This window comes from Dendrobium catenatum, unplaced genomic scaffold (genome assembly GCF_001605985.2).
Source record: "Dendrobium catenatum unplaced genomic scaffold, ASM160598v2 fragScaff_scaffold_621, whole genome shotgun sequence".
In the NCBI taxonomy this organism is placed as follows: domain Eukaryota; kingdom Viridiplantae; phylum Streptophyta; class Magnoliopsida; order Asparagales; family Orchidaceae; genus Dendrobium; species Dendrobium catenatum.
In genome coordinates this window covers 6,221,723-6,240,076 of record NW_021319083.1, presented here as the reverse complement: position 1 = coordinate 6,240,076, position 18,354 = coordinate 6,221,723, and positions in this window count along the sequence as shown.

Here is an 18,354-nt window from a genome sequence, read left to right as displayed (position 1 = left end):
AAATGTAAAGCATGCAAATAGCAACTATCTTAACAGGGTTGACTACCTCCTCTGACGAAGTAGACCAGGGATTACGATAGTCCGGGATGACGGAACCATGGGATCTTGATCTGGCTCGTCTTCACCTCCTCCCCCCTCCCCACACACACCCGTAGTTTTAAGTTTATAGTGATAAACTTTAAATCTCAAACTTCAAAATCCAAATTATAAGATCAAATTCAAACTCTAAAATTATTGCTATTATATGATGGGTTTATAACCTATTCGACCGCTTTAACGACTAGCCTTAATCGAAAGTTCTCTCCCATCATCGGGAGGGATAATTAACTATAGGGGCTTGTTCCTATAGGAAAACATAATTAGAATAAAAAAGTCACAAAATGAGGGCAAAATCTATGGGTAGTGTCTTATTAAAACCTAATCTGCCTTTTGAAAATTCCCCCGGAATGTAATCTCATTAAAACTCTATGATATCTTCATTATCATTATACTTAAAAAAATAATGTAGACCGATGATGTGAAGAGGCCGGGATCACACAAAATGAAATTTTTGGAGCCCAAGTTATCATTTTTTATTATTATATATTTCAAATCTATTAAAAATGGTGGATTACAACCTGTAAAGACTAAGGATGATGACTATGTAAGAATTTTAATTTTCCTTTGGGACAACTTTTGGCCAATATTTCTTAGTTGCTTTCTAAAAATTGTTTGTTGCAGTCTACTCAAGTTTGTCTCATTATCTCGAGCCTGATTATAATGCTCAAACTAGGCTCATTTAGATGTAGGGTTTTAGAAAATTTTAACTGCAATCTATAAATAATCATTCCCAATTAAATTGTAATGAAGTTGTTTCAACATAACAGACATTAAAAGTAAGTTTTCAATTTTTACTTTATAACATGTAGCAATCGTTATTTTTTTAAACCGTGTAATCAACCATTTCAATTAAATTATAATGAAGTGTTTTCACATTTTGGCTTCATATATTTTGACTTAGAGTCCGTTTGGATTGATTGCAGCTTTTTATAAAGTAGTTGTAATATTTTTTTTTTTTGTTTTTTTAAAATAGAACTTTTAATTAAAAAACTAAAGAGGTTACAAGAGGCTGAAATCAAAGAAAAAAACAATAAAAGAAAATACATTGAATCAGCAAAAATAGGCTCAGTAATTGGCCGAGGCTTCCAACCCCCCGAAGCCACGCACCGACCTTCCAATTTGGTGAAGAACGATACGATAACAGCCGAGCAGAAGGCAGCAAAATTAATCACCAAAGGTTGCCAGAAATCATAACATCAAAGAGCGAGCCCCGGCCACATCATCGCCTATCACAACTATACCCAACCAAAAAATTCGGAAAAATCAGCTTGAAATAAACCAATCACAAAGTACAAAAGGAGCCAAATAAACTAACGACCCCGTCTGCCCCTCCCACGGGGTCTAGCATGAGAAATGGCAAAAATCGGATGATCACGAACAATTTTGAAAACGTGTCTAGGGTCCGAACCACCACCATGATCCAAAGAGGAATCAGATTCATCATCCATTGAACAATGAAGCCAATCGAGGTGAATACGCATATCCATCCAAGAATTATCACCCACATGATAAACCAAAGCATTTTTCTCAATTAATTTCACAGGCACATCCAAAAATGAGTTAGCCATCTCTTGTGTATCGACCTCATTCACTGGAACCACAACTAAACTGTTGGCAATAGGAATACATTCCTCTCTACCCAATGATGAAGACTCAGCCCCAAGCCCAAGAGGAACCTCAGCAACAGACGCATAACCATCAGCACCACCTTCCGAATTCTTTAATACTTATGTACCCCCATTTGAATCCACAACACCCAAAACAGGCGAACCATCAGACCCCCTTCCACCCTCGGTAAGAGAAATCGCAACATTAACAAGAGCAGAACCCACCTCCGGAACCAGAACAATCGCCGGAGAATCCAAAATCACATCCGCGAGAGCACAATAGTCCACCAAGCCCGAGGGCATAAAAGGAATGGCATTAGGCAACAATAAAAATTCAGCAGCAGCATCCAAAAAATTGACACCATCACCATACAAAGCCGGGCTATTACAGTTACTAACACGCACAGAATCAACCAAAACAACAGGGGAATTCCCAACAGCAGGAGAACACCCCAAAGGCCCAACAGAGGGCAAATCCACCGCAACAACCTCAGAATTTTCAATAACTTTAACCAAATTTTCTGGCACAGAATGGGAAACACCCTTATCTCCATTAACAACACCTAAAGGAGAGAAATTTACAACTGGAACATCCGAAGCAGTAGGGATACCAGACACAGCATCAGAGCGACAATTACCAGATAAATGCCCTAAACATTTACAAACACCATAAAATTGAGGAAAATCATCTAATACCACCTCTTGAACATACCCTAATGAATCAGAGCCTAACCAAACTTTCCAGGGCAAGTTTTAGTAATATCATGTTCAACTAAAACACGAGCATTGGACAGACGAGAGCCAACCGACGTAGCTTCATCAATGTTCAGAGGTTTGCCAAATAATTTACCAAGCCCAAACAGAATCCTCGGTGCAAAGAAATAAGGACGAAGATGAGGAAAGGAGATCCAGATCGGGATGATCGGCGACTCAACACCGATATCCAAACAAGGTGACCATTTAGTGAGTTTCATAAAACAATTGAAAATAAGATAAGAACGGTGGAAAAAAACCCTACAATAGTCTAAATCATTAGACAATTTGATCAAAATGTGAGTAATATCCAGAACCATAACAGACACTTCTCCGTTCAGCTTTAAATTAAAAAAAAAAATTGTGAATAGTGTCGAGAGGGGAACGCTTCGACGGAAAAAACCCAACTAATGAAAAATGAAAAGGTTTCGCCAGATCCCTAATTTCCTCATCGAAAACCCAAAGGGACGGTAGTCCACAAAAGGTAGAAGGCCTCAAATTCAGAAAAGAGGAAGTAGATCCAGCAAGAGATTCAAGAAAGGACTTAGAATGAGAGATCCCCCAAACAAAACTGGATCTTTCAGTTTAATCGGCGGCATGCCGGCACGGCCGGAAAAAACGAAAAACAAACCACGCTAAAAACCTCCAGAATCAAAGGAAAGGAAAAAGAAAAACTTTCCTGAGCCTGAGGAGAAGAATCCCCCCATCGGTAGGGGTAAAAAATTACCCTAGCAGAACGGGCACATCGCCAACCCAAAACCCTAGCAGAGCATTTGAGTTGTAATATATTTGTAGAGAAAGTAATATTTTTGAAAGTTGCTACAAAAATTAACTTTCAAGCATAATTTTTTTTTAAAATCAATGAAAAAAAATATCTAAATAGAAATTATGATTGTAGTCTAAAAAATAAAGCATAAAAAATTATCCAAAATAAATCCTCAATTTGAAAAACAAGAAATAAGCAATCCTAAATCAATCTAAAATAGTTGGATGTAAATTGCACTTGTATGATGAACTTCAAGTTGTCTAAGAATTCAACCAAGGAAACAATAGCCATACACAGATGACATATTTAATAAAAAAATAAAAAGGTAAGTCTTATAACTCAATTTGGAAAACAACATATATGAGTCAAATTCTCATTTAAATCAAATAAATAAAGGTAATTTCTATTTTTATTCTAATATTTTCTAACAAGTCTTTTTAGGTCTACCTCTACCTTTCTTAACTTAAGTCAAATTTAATACTTCTACTTTCCTAATCGAGTCAATAGAAGCCACTATTTTATGTGACCAAACAATCTAAGGCTACTCTCTCTAATCTTATCTTCCATTGGAGCTACTCCATCCTTTCACATAGATACTCCGCCGTTTTATGTGACCAAATAGTTGGATACAAGAAAAAAAAAGAACATAACATTAATCAACATTATTTGGAAAATTATAAATTACAAAACTTAAAGTCATTGCCATTTGAATTTTGGCACCAAAAAATAAAGCACAAAAGCATAGAGCATGCCTGATGGAAAAGGTGTAAATGTTAATATCTATCCTCTAAAAGCTTGAAAATATGTACAGTAAAAAAAAAAAAAAAAAAAAAAAAAAAAAAAAAAAACAAAAAGTGTCCTTAGCATGTAACAAAGAAGCATACATCTTTACCAATTTAAGAATAAAGTATAACACTCATTTCTGGCTCTTGCATTACACTTTGAATATTAGTCCCAAGCTACAATGAGTTTTTGGAAGGCTTGACCACCTATAATTTTTGTAGAGATAGAAAATTGATTATCCCACACCCAACAAATCATTGTTTACCAACAAAACAAAAAACATACACCTTGATATTTGAAGGCTAGTCAAGCTCTTTAACTTGTTGAGCTTGAGCTGGCTCTTGAGCCAACTTGGCACATTCACAATACTATACAAAGTATTAACATTACATTATGGAAAAAACTATTTCCTAAACCCTAAAACCCTTCATCTTTATATACACATGCATAAAATATAACTAAAAATCAAATTTCAATTGATTTTGATGAATGAAGCATAACCTTCATGTGCAAATAAAGATTGGAAGTTACATATAATGTATTATTCTTTTATGAAACCCTAAATTACAAGTAGAGTAAATCATAATGCATAATATTAAACCATCATTACATTGATCCACAAGGCCAGATTAATGACTCTCACTCAACGTCAACAATGAAATGGTGGCATCCCCCTTATTTCTTTCCATCCTTTTTTCTATTACAAACATCCACTATTACTTAAGAGCTAGCAATATTATTTGCCACTACAGGAAAATTCATTATTACCAGCGGACAAAATCCGTAGTAAACCGTAAAATACGATGGAAACACTTGGTCTCCAGCGACATTCCGTCGGAATTTCATACGCTAGTTTGGTGAGCGTCGAAAAATATCTTCCGACGTATATAAGACACCGAAAATCTTTCTGGCGCACGTTCCGACACATTACCGGTGCAAAATGTGTTAGAAAAATGACATCTTTTTCCAGATTATTCCGGCATGATATACGCCGAAGTTTCAATGCATCTATCCGTCGGAAACACTAGTGGATAAAACGCCATAAGGTGCAGCACAACTAAAGGTACGACTTATTTCTGACACCTTTCTACGCCGAAAATGCCGGAGGATAAAATGATGTAAGCTGCGACGTAACTAAAAGCTGCAACTTATTTCTGGCACCATTTTTGTCGGTACGTCCGGCGAAAATAAAACACTGGTAATAAACCATCAATTCATTGTATCATTATTTTCGGCTTTTTTTCGATGCCAAATTCATTAGAAACATGTAGCAATAACAAAAAAATTACCTTCCCAGCCAACAATCAGATTTCCACACCTACAAACATATACAAATACATACAATAATAGTTCCACAACACAGATCTCAAAAACTTCAACATATACTTAAAAACATAAATGTCCATTACACAGGTTGTTCAAAAGTATCAACCAACTAATATTAAAAATATCACAGAATGCTCAATAACATAGATTCAAAAAAGTAAACAGGTTCATATGACTAAACTAAACTACTCTGAATTCATGGACTCATCCTCAGCTGGAGCTACCTCTTTTCCACTCAACTGCTCTCTCATTTTACACATTTTATCCAACAACTGATTGTGTTGCTCCTGCATCTACATTTGAATCTGTGCTTGCAACTGAACTTGTCAATCAGCTTAAGATTTTCTTACTTGTTCTAGCTCCGCTTGAAGGGCAATTATTTGTTGAGTATGTAAGGACTCATGTGAACTAGCTGCGAAGTTGGATCTAGTAGAGGTCAACCCTTCGTATGCTTGAGCTTGCAAACCTAAACCATAAACTCTGTCATGTTGCATTCCTTTAACGGCTTGCGACCAGATGCAGTACTCAGAATATTCCATAGAGCCGCCAGAAGAACCCTCACCTGATGTGGCCTGACTCTCTCAAAGCAGTATATACTTTTCCTGTGAAAGTAAAATATAAAATATATAATTAAACTAAAAATAAAAATTATTAAACTCATATATTTACATGGGCTTTTCTTGCTCACTCATCAATCCAATATTGATTCTCCTGTCGCTTAGGAGTGTGACTATACAATTTCACAGGAGTTGGTTCTCTACCCAGCACCTCTTTCTGTAATAGAATTCTATTAATATTTGTACTAAAGAAAAATTTTAAAAACTTTTAAAATTCATTACCAAACATGTGAAGTTCTGTTTGATAGAGATATCATATGTACTTACTCCCTCTTCCAATAATAAACTTAAATCATCAATTAACGGTTGTAAGAATACGTCAATCTTTACTTTTGGATTATGTGGCCCTGGAATGATAAGTGTCAAAAACATATAAGGATTAGTCATACACAACTCTAGAGGAAGATTTTAAAGAGTGAGTATCACGGGCCAACATCAGTATGGTGTAGCAGACTGATTGAATGGAGTAAAACTATCTACACATAAACCTAATCTTACATTTCTTGGTTATGCCGCGAATGTGGGATGTGTATGATCAAAGTGTCTATAAGCCTCTGCTTCTGATGAATGTGTAATAACACCTTCTTATGAAATGTGATCATTATGGCATCTCATATGTGCAGCAGATCTCATTGATGCATATAACCGTTGTAGTCTAGGAATTATTGATAAGTAGAATATCCTACTGATAGGCACATCCTTCTGCTTCCTTTTATTTCAAGATTTTGGTTTAAACCTTGGTGCATTGCAATGACGGCATGCAACCTTTGATAAATTTTCTTTAAAGTATAACATGCATCCATTGACATTATTATTTATCTTTATGTATGTCAAACCAAGTTTGGAAACTAACTTCTTTATCCGATATAGATCTATAGGAATTAAATTATCTATCATATTAGTTTCCTTAAGCAGCCCAATGAATTGATTAAAATATTCACGAGCAACATTATATTCTACCTTGATGCTTAACATCTTCATAGTAATAGATAACTCTGAGTGAGTGGTGCATCCTTTCCAGATTGGTTGCTGGGCAGCATACAACAAATCATAAAATTCTGTGCCTCATTATTCGGTAACTCTTCTGTATTTTATTCAAATTGTATTCCAATTGCATCATGACCTAATTCATCAAGATTTGGTCAAATATTTTCAACCTCAACTATATTAGTACATGTAGAAGGACCGCATTGAGAATCAAAATATGGCTCGTACTCACTATGAGAAGTTCATTACCAATACTATGGCATGAATCCTCTGCGATACAGATCAACAGCTACATCATCTGGTCTTAGGTGTACTAGATTTTTATGTTTAGAATATGGACATCAAAATATTCAATCTGATATGAAGCTGGGTAATTCTTTCGCTTGCTGAATGAAAATGCTCACCCCATTAATGAATTCATCTATTAATGTCTTTCATCCTTGTACCAATCGATTATACATCCAACTTCTTTGATTTTTAATATCCATATCCTACATATAAGAGCATATAAGTAATGGATTATAATAATTTATGTGACATTCATATATTAACTATCTCTTCTCTGTACCTCTCTCTCTCTCTCTTCCCCCTTCTTCGATCTCATTCCCTCTCTCACTTTCTTAATCTTATATTCTCATCGTATAGACCTAGTGGGAGGGACTTAAAGGTAAACTCAAATTATGGAGGTCAACTTTAGAGTATAAATATTTTCGCTTGAGTAGATCTAAAATTGAATATATGGAGATATTAACAGTAGAATTCAAGTAATGGTAAAATAGATGGGGATATTTTATACTGCATTGGGCTTGTTGTGCGGTAGAAAAGTCTCCCTCAAACTTAAGGGAAAACCTTTAGATTCTAAGGTTGACCTCCATAATTCAAGTTTACCTTCAACTCCATCTCTAGTCTTATCAACAAGAAGAATATCATCAGCAAAAAACATGCACCAACGTATATCCTTTTGTAAATGTCTAGTGAGAACATCTACGACTAAAGTAAAAAGATATGGACTTAAGGCTTATCCTTGATGTAATCCAACCGAAATAAGAAATTACTTTGTTAAACCACCTTGTGTTTTAACACAATTAATAGCTCATGCATACATATTTTTAATGATTTGAATAGAAGTGCTATTAACTCTCTTTTTTTTATAAGAACTCTCAATAGCACTCCTCTTGGAACTTTATCATATGCTTTCTCTAAATCAACAAATATCATATGTAGATCCTCCTTATTCTCTCTATATTTCTCCATCAAACCTCTCAATAAATGTATGGCTTTCATCATATACCTACTGTTGACCTCATTTTTGTATGAGGTCACTCTTAGCTCCTCCTTGAGTCTTAGATCCTAGGATCTTCCTAGGTCCTAGCCCTTAGGCCTAATCCAAATCTTAACTCAATCCAAACCCAGAACTCTTAGGCTAAAGACTTAGGTCCTAAAACCCTTTCTAGGTGATTTTTCCATCTCCTTGAAACTCAATCATTTGACATCTAATTTAGGGTATATCAATTTCACATTGATGTGACATGTCTCTAGTGTCAACCCTCCAAATTTAAGCTCATTTGGAGGACTCTAACCCTACAAACTTAATCCAATTCCAAAGGTTACAAAACCTTCAAATATTTACAATCAATGCCACTAGACTTTACACCTAGTGGAATTTGACCTTGGAGCCCCCTCCAAACCCTTTGACTATCTCCAATACCTTGATTTTTACTTATTGAACAATAGTCTACTTCTTCCTAGATTCAATTTGGCCCCGAATATACTTAAGGCCAAAATGACCAAAATGCCCTTTAATGGGATTTTTGGACTTTTGGCTTAGACTTGACTTGATTTGATCATCAATCTTTGAAACCTCTCTCAAGTGTTTCCAATTAATCTTTGGAACCCCTTTGACCCAATTCCTTGCCCTGGGTTAACTTGGTTGACCAAGTCAACCAAGTTGACCAAATGGCCTATACACCTTAAACCACCTAATCCACTTGACCAAGATCATTCCAATTCCCTTTGAACCCAAGGGGTGACTCCTTGGGCACCCAAGAGACCACTCTTGGATACCCAATCCTTAGGCTCACTTGGGTAAGCCTTTTGGCTTGACCCAACTGACCAAAGAAAGATCTCCTTTGAACCATCTATAAACCTTAATCAAATTGAATCTAAATCAAGTTGTCATTGGGTCTCCCTTGACCCAATGCACCTCTCTTAACCAACCCAGCCTCTAGACTGACTTGTGCCAAGAGTTAGGCTAACCCAAAGTGCCCAAAGCCCCTTGGGATTGAGCCAATTCTTGCCCTATGCCAAATTTAACTTGATCAACACCTCTAGTAAGTGGCCTAAGGTCCAATACACTTCCTCCAGCCAGCCCATGCCTTGGACTGACTTGGATCAGGTTTTAGGCTAGCTCAAAATAGCCAAAACAATATGGACTTGAGCCATCTTTGAACCCAGATAAAATTGAACCCAATTGCCACTTGTATTGGGTGCACCAGACCCAGACCTACCTCCCATATCAAGGCCAAGATCTAGTCTGACCTGGGTCGAGCCCAATCTAACCCAAACCAAGTAGGTTTGGGTCCAACCGAGCCACCAAATCAATTTGTACATCCCCAACCCCAATTGAGCTCACCCTCAATTCCAGCATGTCCCCATCATTCTTTCGAGGTCAACCCGACCCAAAATATGGCCGGCGGTGGTCAGAACCAATGGCAAATGCATGTAAATTGAGAAAACACACATTGATCCTAACCCAAAGCCTTCCAAAAGCTATGGCTCATCGGCTTGAAGCTCATGAGCCCTCTTTGATGATGTCCCCTTCCACTTGGCATCAATCCGCAGCCCCTCCAGATCAATCCTGGGCATCCAAGCTCGTGGGAGGTGGCTGAATTAGGGTAGTGCTCCCTAGAGCTCGCCATTCGATTCCAGATGTTTCAAATCATTCCATAGTGCTCCTTCAACCTCTTAGCACCTTCCCCTAGCTTACCAGGCCATTCCTTCGATCCGTTCGAGCAAACTCCGGTGAAAGCTCTCGGTGTCCCGCACAAAGTCGTACCTTCGGCCGTCCTCCATTCTTGACATCTAAAGGAGATCTGCTCACCATCACCCCCTGAAGCATCCTGATAGAGAAGCTCATCCGTTGAGACTTTCTATATGGTAATATCTGTATCTCGAGCTCCCTAGCTAGGTAGTCCGGTCAAGTGTGAAGGAAACCTTCACCCTAACGGATTTCCACTGTTGGATAGAAGGTTTTCTCTTTCCTGATCCTCCCTTTGGAATTTTGTTGAAGTTCACAGGAGGGATCGCCCGGATCATGCTGGAGAAGCTTCACGGTCTCGGGTTTGCGCGGGAGGTTGAATATGAAAATATGGCCTTTGATTTCAATCAACGGTGCGGATTAGATCCCGCGGTCTCGGAGCTCATTTGATCCTAGCAGTCCGATCCTTTATCTGACGGCTACGGTTAATCCAACCGTTACCCAATCAGCACAAATGATTGCCCCGCCAATCACAAAATTCCGCGTGTAAAGCGCCGACTTACTGTATAATGGCTGGATTAATTTTGTAGGAAATTCATGGAAACTTCAAAAATTAATATCTCCCTACGCACTTGGCCAAATTAGGTGTTCTTAGGCTCATTGGAAAGGCCTCAGGGTGACCTACAGAGGTCCTATGATTTCAGGTCCTAATTACATCTATGTTAGGTTTAATTTCAGTTTGAGTGTTATTTTAATTTTTGCACTTATTATTTAATTTCAATTTCCCAAGATCTAAAACTTTGGGAGATTGAATTTGAGCATATCCTTGACATGCCCAAATTTTATCTCCTCTGTTTGAGATGTTTAAGGGCACTTTCCCCTAATTTTGAGTTTGAGGGTCATAGGTTGACCCTTAAATTCAAATTAGGATTCAAACCTTTCCAATGGGACTTAGGGTGTGAATTTCTGTGTGATGATGATGTGTAGGGTAGGGAGTTTAGAGCCAGTGATTTTACCCCAATCCAAGCTTAGGATAGCTCCCTATGATTTTCTCAAGGTGACTTAGAGTTCACCTTAGGTGGTTTGGTTAGTCACCTTATACTATTCCATTTGAGTCCAAATTTGGTGTTCTTAAGCCTTGGAATTAGGTGATCCCATGGTCCAAATTTCATCATGTTTGGAGCTCATTTGGTTCACCAAATAGGAGCCATAGTACTCCCCCTTAGAAACACCCCCTTCGCCTTAATAAAATTCTAATAAATCAAGCTTAACTCCTGAAATTCTTTAAAATGCCCCTAACTGACCCTGATTGATCTATTAATCAGTAGAAATTCAAATCCTATTAATTTAGCTTTATAATCCACCTTAATTTAATTTTAATTAAAATTAGTCTTTAATCAATATTTATTAATTAAAAATTATTAAAAATCCAAAAAAAAAAACTTTAAACTCTTGTTAATCTCCCCTTAGATCCTTTCTGATCTTTGGTGATGATTTCAAAAAGTTTAGGACTCATTTGGGTTCAAATCACTAAAAGAGACCCTTTAATTGAGATAATTAGAAAATCCTAATAAATACCATAAATTGTAAAATTCATTACTAATTGTAAAAAATTTCAAATCAATCAAACTCAGTGGCTAATGACTCTAATTAAAATTTAGTATTTTTCAAAAATGTCAAACCCCCAAAATCTGGTCAAAGTCAAAAAGTCAATATTTTGGTCAACATCGGGTAAAAAATGGGTCAAAACTTCTAAAAATCATAACTTTTGATAGGAAACTCCAAATTGAGTGTGCCACATGTCTAAAAACTCATAATTAGGTCTAGTATTTATAAAAAATCTAAAATTCTTAATATTAACTCTAATTTCAAAAAAGTAATTTTGACCCCTTAGTTAACATATCTAGTTGTTTCACTAAAAACCATTAATTGTTTAAAATTCTAGAATTTTTTAATTTGATTAATAAAATTCTCAACAAATCCTTTAAAATCAGTAACCAACTCATTTTATATTAATCCACTTATTAATTCCAATAAACTTAAATTAACTTAATCAACCCCGATTACTACTAGATAACCCAAGCCTACGAGGCTATTAACTTAGCGCCAAGGAAGGTGAAATAAACTTCATGGCCTATGTGTGAAATAAAGGTAGTGATCAATTAACTCTTAAAATATATTTAACTAAAATTCTTAATATATTAATATTTAAACCTTAACCTAAATCCCCCTTTTAAGCCTTAACAAATCCAGAATTTTACATAACTTTAACTAATCACCCACTTTAGGATCTATCCCAGCCACATGACCTTTTACACATATTTTAGATGATTTTCTAGGACAACCAACTCTATATCTAGGTTAGGTCAGTGTTTACTTTACTTTTATGTGTCAGATTTTTTATGATTTTTACTGCATGTTGTGGATGAATTTGCTTTGTTGTGTCTGCTTGCTTTCTTACTGCACTCTGTGGAAGGTTGATGTGTTTGGTGACTAGATTACCCTTAGGTTAGGTATAATCTGGATGTTAACACAATTTCTGCAGGTGGCCACGCTCATGCAGGGTAATAAAAAGGGGGAGCTAAGTTAATAAAAAAAATCAATTGTTATAAATGCTTATACAGGTGCTTTAGCTACTAAAGCCCCCAAATAAAAAGAGTGTGACCAGTGTGTTTACTTACTTTTCGGCATATATATAACTTCTTAGGAATAAATATTTTGATTCATTAACTTCTTAGGATAACCCTGTAGGAGAGTCTAGAATTTTTTTTTCATTTTTATATAAATGTAATTTGTACAAGTTTCAAGTGTTGTGAAAGTGGAGTTTTGAATTAAGATACATAGGTCCAAAGCTTGGACTCCAAAGAGAAAAGGACACCCCTTAAGGGGAGTGGCCATTTTCTATTTGGAGATCTAAATTTGGATCATTTCTTTCCTACCCAAAGAGGAAATAATGGCCTTCCCCTCAAAGGAAGTTCCCTCTTATCCATTTGGGTAGTCCACTACGAAGAATCCAAGGATCCTGAAGGAGATGAACCTGAACGAGAACAAGATTGAAGAATTGAAGATAGAAAGTATCCCATTCAAAACTACTTGCATCTCTACTAGATTTAGAATCTGGGTTGTTGTTAGTGGTGCCATGCCACTTTACTTTCTGCAAAATTTTGGTTTATAATAAGCAAGACAACTGAGGCTCGTAAGGATGTGAACGTTTTATACTCTTAATCTTAAAATTTAAAATTTTAGTGAGTCTAAATAACATAGAAAGATAACGAATTTAGGTAATTAGCTGAGGATAGACCCCGAGGTCGCATGCATATTTCTGCACTTCTTTTTTCCTTATTTTAGATCCTTCCCCGCCTGCAGGTAGAGTCTGGATAGTCTGACCTATGAGGACGAGGTGCCGGACCTGGGGAAGTCCAGTCTTTTAATAAACTATTTTCTAAGCCTGTTTTTAACTTTCAAGCATACCTAATTTGAAGTTGCCAACTAGCATGCATTGCATTAGAGATAAATTAAAAGAGTCAAAATTTTAATTGCATTAATCCTTAGCATTTTGCGCCCAACATAAGTTAAATGAGCCAATTAGGAAAATCTCTAGATGTCGGCTCCAACTCTCCAAAACCAGTAAATAAAATGTCTCTACCACTCTTTCATAAAAGATCAGACTCATTTTTTTTAAATCGATTAGGTGATTAGCTGGCTCCACAATCCAGGCTAGGGTAAGTCCAAGTTCTGCACTGCATTAGTTAGGTTTGAACGACTGTGGTCCAGTGTCCAAAATAAATTTAGGATTCGGGGCACATCTTTGATTATAAGACCCCAAATTTTGGGAATATAATCCGAAATTTCTAATAAAATGCTCAACTCTAATTAAAGCATCATTTCAATCCAAAATATAAATCCCAACACTTAGATTAAGTTGGGACACTTCCGGATGATTCTAGAATCTCAAAGTGTCCCCTACCTCTTTTTCCTTTATTTTGTTAATAACTACTCAATCTTGATCCATTCCCTTTTGAGTTTCCAAAATTCACCTCTCTTTTTTTATCACTCCTAGAAAATCAAACAAAATTTTATCACTATTTTAATCGAGAGTTTTCGTAGGGGACTCTATCTCCCTACGATATGATTAACTACGTAGTATTTTGCACTCGTAGGAGATTTGGAACCACACACGCACCTGATTTTAAAATTGATTTTAAAAAAATTTTTTAATTAGACTTCCTTGGGAAAAATCAAAAGACGATCGTCATTATTACATTCAAAGGATTATCATTGAATGGTGTTATCTCCCTTTGGAGAGATACATCCTTCTTTGATAAGGCTTTAGATGTGAACTCGACGGTCATACTTCTAGAATTTCGTAGCTAGATATTTAATTGAACTTCACTTTGTTCCCTTGGGACAATATGAAGTTCTCTTTAAAATTCGGTCACAATATTCAAGATGAGTTTCATAATTTTAAGTCTGAACATCATTATGAAATTTTATTTTCATCCTTCGGGGTGATATACTTTTTTCTAGAATATTAATTCGACTTTAGAATTAGACTTCAACTTCAATTTCAAAATTTCCAAAAAAAACTAATATTTTTCAAAACCTATTTTTCAAAATTCCACCAAAAAAATGACACACCCGGTGGGACCAATCTCTCTCTCTATCTTTAATAGTGATGAAATTTTGTTTCATCGGTAGTTTTAACTATCATTTCTTTCATTGGTCCCACTACCCATTTCTTTCTTGGATTAGTGTGGATAAAATCTAAAATAAAATAAACATTGAAAAGAGAGGTCCTACCTCTAATTTTTTTTTTATATAGTAAGATTTTGTTCTGATTTTGACCTTCTACCCCCGGGGTAACCAGTGAGGTGATAGTGGGATATCCTTCTCAACCCTATGAATTTATAGTTAACAAACTTCTCATTCAACATATAATTTCTTAAGGTTGAAAGGAATTTGAAGACCTTTATCTTGGGTGTTTTGAAGTACTTTAGTCTTAACTCCCTCATTTCCTGTTTAGCCTTTAGAGGTAAGGAGGATTAGACTAGTCACTTTACTTGAGTTTTCTCACAGTTCCATAAGCCTTTGGGTATGGGAAAACTCTGTTCGTTGTGTTTCATAATTTATGAGAAACCCATCTTAAATCTCTAAAAATTCAAATTTTCTTTTAAAACTTTCTTCAAATTCCAAGTTGTCACATGTTACCCCATACGATTTTCTTGTGGGCTAACATATGTCAAATGTTTTTAGAAAAATCTCTCATTTGGCACGTATCTAGTCTCTTCATCACACTAATATGTGTTGGGTGATATTTTCTACCACTCAATATGCGTTGGAGGGTTGAGATTATCTTACAAGCCTTAATTTTCAAAAAAAAAAAAAATTCTTTTGTCTTCTTCTAAATCAAATCTAATTCCAATCCCCTCTTTAGTTTTCAAAAAATTTCAAATGGCTGGCAAATTAATTTTCTCCTTTGACCAAGAGCTGTCCTCAATTGTTAATGACCAAAGAAGTACTGTGATCTTTGGGATGGGATTCAAAACCCTTGAGCTCTCCATGGACGGACACTAGATAGTTAGTTTGGATGCTAGTAAGGAAGTTCCCCCAGTGGTTGAGTTGATTGTGGGATCTACACCTACCCTACCAGTAGTCAGTGATGAGCAGAAACAGCCTGAGTTAGTTGTTGAGCTGCCCACTAAAGTTAAATCTATTTTTGAGGAAGGGTCTAGTTCTGGGCTTAGCTTTGCCACTAAGAAGCAGAATATTAACTATTTGAAGAGGCTTAGGAAGAAGATTTCCAAGGCCAAGAGAGTTCTATCCTTTAAGACTTTAGCTCAAGTAGAGCCTGAGGCTGCTGAGGAGCTACTTATTCCTGCTTCCTCTCCCCTCCTAAAGGGGATTCACTTCTGCCCCTTGCTTCTGTTCAAGAGAAGGAGAGGGCAGCTAGGATAGCATGTTCCCCACCATGCCCAATTAACTACTAAACTAAGAAGCTCCGAAAGAAAAGCATATCTAGAGGACAAGGACACTAAGGAACATAATTCACACCTGTACGGCACAGTCTGGGCAGACTAAGGAGGAGTATGTAAAACAATTAAAGGAAGTTATCTCCCATCGCTTCTAGAAGGAGATCTTGAAAGAAGAAGTTTCTGAGGCAAAGAACTTAACCCCTCAGCCTGTAAGAAAGAACAAGAAGTATGTCAAACAACCGGTCACTTCAGTACTAGTTGATGGGTATTATTGGGTGCCACATCTTCCATCATCTAAAATGGAAGGTATTGTGTTGACTGGGTCCGAGAGAGGCCACCATTCTGTTGTCAGATCCCCAGTACCCCCTCCTAAGACTGTAAAGTTGGCCTCGATGATTGTTAAGCCAAAGGAGACTGAAATTCGAAGACCTGTAGATGTTAAAGTCAAAAGGCCTAAGTCCCCTGAGTAGAAATTTGTGCAAAAAGCCTAAGTCCCCTGAGTAGAAATTTGTGCCAAAGAGGACTAAGTTGGAGAACTTACCACCACCTCCTAGAACTTCTAAGTTTATTCTTCAACTCCAACGAGTTCCAGTTACTTCTTCTCTAATCCCAGTTGATCAAATGGATGTTTCTGTCAGTACCCCAGATGTCATAATTAATAGTGCTCCTTCCTCTAGTTTAGTTCAAGATCTAGTAACCACCACCACTGCTGTCCCAGTTAATGACCTCTAAGATCTGAGTGTCGTTCCTAAGCTCCCTAGTCAAGTGTCTGAGGATGTTACCTTGCCAGATGTAGGAGCCATCACTTTTGATGCTCCTGCTTCATCCCCTGAGGTATATGTCCCTCACCCTATATAGGATGCCACTTTTCTGACTACCAGTTCTGGGATAGTCGAAGAGGAGAGAACTGACCAGGATCTAGAGATGAAAGATGAACCAATTCCAGAGTCTCAGTCGGATCCTAATCCAAAGCTTATAAAAATCATCTCAAGATTGGATTCTGAAGAATTATTTGACATGGCTGAATATAAAGGATATTTGCCCCTCAATCCCAAGTCAATTGGGGATAGACTGGTCCAAGAGGTATAAGAAATAAGGAATATTTTGTTGAATAGAGAAGGAATGGCCTCTTTTAACCCAAATCTGGATGATCTCCTTGGAGATGAAGATGATTGTGTTGGTAGCGTTTGTATGGTTGAAACTAGGGGGTCTAATAAAGAAGTTAAACCTAGCTAGAGATGAAGAGCATATATGACCTATTAGAGATGAGGATTCACTTTCTTTCCAGTCAAATTCAGATGAGTCAAAAAAATCTAGAGATGAAGAACATATAATAAATTTGGAGACTCAGCTGGCAGGCATGATGTCACAAGTTAAGGAAATGCAAGAAACGTTGGATAAATCACAGCACGAGTCCCTTAAAATCTAGTAGTCAGCTCCAGAGATCACAGAAAAGGCTAAACGGGCAGAATCTAGTTCAAAATCCCTCGAGTCAACACATGTGATTCTTCCTTGCCTACCAGAAGCACTTCCAGTTCTGCCCACAATTTCCACCACCCCTCTAATTCCTCCTTAGAAGATATTAAACAACTGATTGAGGACCAAGTAAGGGAGGCCTTAGCCCTTTCACAAGGGACCACATCTATTCCAATGGGTAGACCCTACCCCAAGGAATATGACTTAATTCCTTTTCGAAAGGGTTTTGTGCCACCGTCATTTAAAATTTTCACCAGAGTCGAAAACCCGAGACAGCATCTGGCCCACTTCCGAGCTAGCTGTTGCAACGCAGGAGGATTAGATGCTATACTTTTTCACCAATTTGCAAGTAGTCTATCAGGCATTGCTTTTGAATGGTACGCCGATTTGCCCAACATTTCAGTAAGAACCTTTTGTGATCTAGAAAATCTTTTTCTAAAGAGATTTTTTGGAGCGCAACAACGCACCACTATGGGCAATCTTGTTGTTGAAAAGCAAAAGCCAGGAGAGCCTCTGGTCGAATACATCTTGAGGTGGTGAAACCTCTCGATGAAGTGTGAACACCAGTTGCAAGAGAAACATGCCATGGAAATTCTTCTTAAGAACATTCATGGCCCGATTACTTTTCTCCTGAAGGGTTTCACTATTAAAACTTTTGAAAAACTTCTCAACAAGGCTAGCAATTTATAGAAAGAGGCTCCTAGGTTGCCATTATTATGAGAGCAGTCTGAAGATAAGAAGGGTCCTAAGTTGGTGAAAACTATTGAGAAGAAAGCTGTGGTCTTAGCGGTCGATAAGGGGAAGAGGCCAGTGGTTAGTCAGCCTAGCACTCCACCTCCACTACAGCCACCTCTAAAGAAGCCCTTTTAGATAGTTCCTCAGCATACTAGAGATCCTGCCTTCATCCCTTTTAGAGACCAATTGGCAAAGCCTTATCTATTTAAAAGGGAGTCAGTCAAAAAGATTTTCAAGAGTTTGTTAAAGAAGCCAG